This window comes from Entelurus aequoreus, linkage group LG18 (assembly GCF_033978785.1).
Source record: "Entelurus aequoreus isolate RoL-2023_Sb linkage group LG18, RoL_Eaeq_v1.1, whole genome shotgun sequence".
In the NCBI taxonomy this organism is placed as follows: domain Eukaryota; kingdom Metazoa; phylum Chordata; class Actinopteri; order Syngnathiformes; family Syngnathidae; genus Entelurus; species Entelurus aequoreus.
In genome coordinates, this window is record NC_084748.1 from 27,126,047 (window position 1) to 27,130,333 (window position 4,287).

A 4,287-nucleotide genomic window follows, 5' to 3' on the forward strand; every position below is an offset into this window, starting at 1 on the left:
ATGTATATATATATATGTATGTATATACAGTATATATGTATGTATATATATACATACACATACTTGATATATATATATATATATATATATATATACTTTATATATATGTATGTGTGTATGTATATATGAATGTATACATATGTATATATGTACATACATATATATACTTTTTAAATACACCAATGGTGCAACTGGACACATCCTCAGTGATGTAACCTAGGATCACAGGGGGTTTCGGGTCTTTCAACAATCAGACCCCCTCCCCTAGGCGACCCAGCTAGGGTTGATCAGGCCCCAGCCTGTGTCCAGGTAGCGCTACTGCCCTACATGCCACGCCTCTCCCCTCCTGATCCACAGCCACCTTGATGCCACTTCTGCTGCATCTGTGGCTAACTTCATGGCCCTTCGCTGGCTGGCCCCTGTGATGCCAAGCATTCTGTAGGCCCTGCAGAGGGATTTGCCCACAAACCCTCGACATCCCACTTCAACGGGCCGGCACATCGCTCGCCACCCATTGCTCTGACACTCCTCCACAAGCTGAGAGTACTTTGCGCTCTTCCTCTCATTGGCCTCCTCCATACGGTCCTCCCAAGGCACTGTGAGCTCCAGGAGGATTACCTGCTTGGAGGCAACTGAGGTAAGCACAATATCTGGCCTTAGTGTTGTTTTGGCAACCACGTCAGGGAACTTCAACTGCTTGCCCAGATCAACTGACAGCTCCCAGTCGCGTGCTGTTGCCAACAGACCAGAAGAGGTGTTGACTTCTCCCCAGCTCTGATGAAAGCGGTGCTCTTCACTGGGCGGAGGCTCTTGCTGTGACTGAGTCCCCTGCAGATGGTATCGGCTATGGCCTTCAGGACCTGGTCATGTCGCCAGCGGTACCGCCCTTCACCCAGGGCTTTCGGACAACAGCTTAGGATGTGCTCCAAGGTTCCTCTCCTCTGGCAGAGGGGGCACGCTGGTGTCTCCACCTTCCCCCAGGTGAAGAGGTTGGATGGACTTGGCAGCACGTCGTAGACCGCCTGGATCAAGAACTTTATCCGATGGGGTTCGGCTTTCCAGAGCTCGGTCCATGTGACCTTGCGCTCTGCTGCTTGTTCCCATCTGGTGCAGGCGCCCTGTTGCCGCATTCCCGCAATCTGGCAGGCTCGCCTTTCCTCAACTCCTGCTCGCACCTCCTCGAGGATCAGTGACCTCTTCTCTTTCCCCTGCGCCTTGTCATAGCGAGGTGTTCTTCTGCTACCTAAGCCAGATCTCCCCTGCGCCACTGTTCCTACCAACACCCTTTGCCGTAGCCTTGCCTCTGCGACATCCACAGCCTCAGCAGCTCTCCACTTACGCCCCGTCCTGACTTCAATCCCAGCCTGGGCAACCTTTGGGTCACTGGACTCCCGATATTGTAGGAGTTCCCTGGACCGTGTCACCATGAACTCCTCGCTCAAGCTGCTGATGGGGAGCTTCAGCTTGTTATTGTGCCCGTATAGAGCAATGCTGCTCAGGTTTCGTGGCAGTCCCAGCCACCTGCGCAGGAACCTACTGACCCTCATCTCAAAGCCTTCCACCGTTGAAATGGGGACTTCGTACACCATGAGGGGCCAGAGGATCCGGGGGAGAATCCCGTGCTGGTAAATCCAGACCTTGAACTTGCAAGGAAGGCCAGACTTGTCCACCACGGTCAGCCAGGTCTCCAGGTCTTGGTTGGTTGATTTTGTGGAGGCTACGTCTCTCAGGCTGCAATTAAACACCTTTCCTAAGCTCTTCACAGGTTCCCCGGTGAGTGATGGTATTTTGGTGGTGCCAAATGAGAAGCAGAACTTGCCAGTAACCTTCCCTCTCTTTAGCACAAGGGACCTCGACTTGGCCGGCTTGAAGCTCATGCGAGCCCAGGAAATCACCTCCTGAAGGCCATTCAAGATCCACCTGCAGCCTGGGACAGATGTAGTGGTCACTGTCAAGTCGTCCATGAAGGCTCGGATGGGTGGCTGTCGGACTCCAGACCTGGAGAGGGGCCCTCTGCACTGAACTTCTGCAGACTTCACCAGCATGTTCATGGCGAGTGCAAAGAGGATGACTGAGATTGTACAGCCAGTGATGATCCCCTTTTCAAGCCTGTGCCAGTCGGAGGTTGTTTTTCCGGAGGAGACTCTCAGATGTAAGTTGGCATAGTAGTCCAGAATGAGGTCTCTGAACTTCTTTGGGATGTGATGCCGGTTCAGTGCCTCTTCGACCAGCTTGTGGGGTATGGATCCATAGGCATTTGCGAGGTCCAGCCACAGAACAGCCAAGTCCCCCTTGTTCTCCCTGGCTTCCCTGATGAGCTGAGTTACCACGCCTGTATGCTCCAGACATCCAGATACCTCTGGGATCCCTCCTTTCTGGACTGATGTATCAATGTACAAGTTCTTCAGGAGGTAGTCTGTCAGTCGCCTGGCAATGAGGCTGAAGAAGATCTTCCCTTCAACACCCAGCAACGAGATGGTTCGGAACTGGTTGATGTTCTGAGACTTTTCCTCCTTTGGGATCCACACACCCTCTGCCTGTCTCCACTGGTCTGCTACCTTGCCCCTCCTCCAGATCACCTTCATGATTTTCCAGAGTCTGCAGAGTAATCTTAGACAGTTCTTATAGACCTTGTAAGGTACTCCACTGGGCCCTGGAGCAGAGCTCGTCCTTGCCCTTCGGACCACCTCCTGGATCTCCTTCCAGACCGGCTCTTTCCCATCAAAGTCTAGTGTTGGTGTTGGTGGATTGATTAAGGACCTGCAGGGGCCTAGGTCTTGCTCTCTACATCCATCGCTGTAGGTTTGCTTGAGGTGGTGGTCGACCTCAGCTTTGGAGCAGGCCAGTTTACCGCTTCGCTTCTGTCCTAGCAGCTGTTTTGTGACTCCAAATGGATTTGCCAGAAAGGCAGCTCTCCTCCTGGACCTTTCCTTCCTCCTCCTCCTATGCCACTCTGCTCTCCTCAAGGTCATCAGCTTCTTGCGGATTATACAACGTAGCTCCGCAAGAGGCCCCCTATCCTCTTCACTTGCAACCTTGAACTGCCGCCTTAAACTCTTCAGTTCCTGCCTGAGCTGCTGGATTTTACTCGCTCTATTGTTCATGATGTAGGGGGGCTTTGCTGCCCGCTTCTCCTCAAGTCCAAACCTCTCTGCAGCGAGGCTGATGATGATTGTCGATCAGCTTCCCCTTTGGCTGTTGTATACAAGATGGTATCAGCATCTTCATCAAACTGGAGCCACTCTTTCTCCTTGCTAGCTTGGGGCCACTTTACCCGACGATGTTCTGATGTCCTGTGTGTATCTGGTGGTTGCATCACCTGGAGGCTCCGGGCACTGTGGGGTGACTCCGGGCCTGGCTCCTCCTGCGTCTCACCAGGCGTAGTTCCTGTGCGCTGTGATTCTACCACCTTCTGCATACACTTCATCCTGGCCTGGTGGATCCGCAGGCCATGTCGGTTCTTACATACCTTCCCACATATGCATTCCATAGTCGTCGTCGTGTTTCCATTGCCATTTGTCGTTATCCTTTGATCCGTCCAGTGGGATTCTCTTCCGCCCCCCCTCTCGGGAATCCCTGGGGGTATATTTCCTGTAGGTCGATTCGTAGCTTGTTGTGGGTTCCTTCCTCGCAGAAGGTGCAGCTCGGGATGCTAAACCTCACTGCCCCGGTGCCGTCTTTCCGGGCTGTCCACTGTCTCTACAGCTGTCACCAATCTGTACTTGGTGGTCAACCAGACTGTTCCTGGTAGTCACTGGTTGTCCCAGAAAAGCAACTATATATATATATATATATATATATATATATATATATATATATATATATATATATATATATATATATATATATATATATATATATATATATATATATATATGTAAATGTATGTATATATATGTGTATATCTCTCTCTCTCTCTCTCTCTATATATATGTATATATATATATATATATATATATATATATATATATATATATATATATATATATATATATATATATATATATATGTAAATGTATGTATATATATGTGTATATCTCTCTCTCTCTCTCTCTCTCTCTCTCTCTCTCTATATATATATATATATATATATATATATATATATATATATATATATATATATATATATATAAATATATATATATATATATCAATCAATCAATCAATGTTTATTTATATAGCCCTAAATCACAAGTGTCTCAAAGGGCTGTACAAGCCACATATACTGTATATATATGTATGTATATATGAATGTATACATATGTATGTATGTATATATGAATGTAT

The 4,287-nt window shown here is 48.4% G+C and overlaps 1 pseudogene; it reads right to left on the reverse strand.

Annotated features, from left to right (window-relative positions):
• Positions 1–287: 287 nt before the first annotated feature.
• Positions 288–3,427, reverse strand: LOC133633417 (uncharacterized; annotated as a pseudogene).
• Positions 3,428–4,287: the final 860 nt, after the last annotated feature.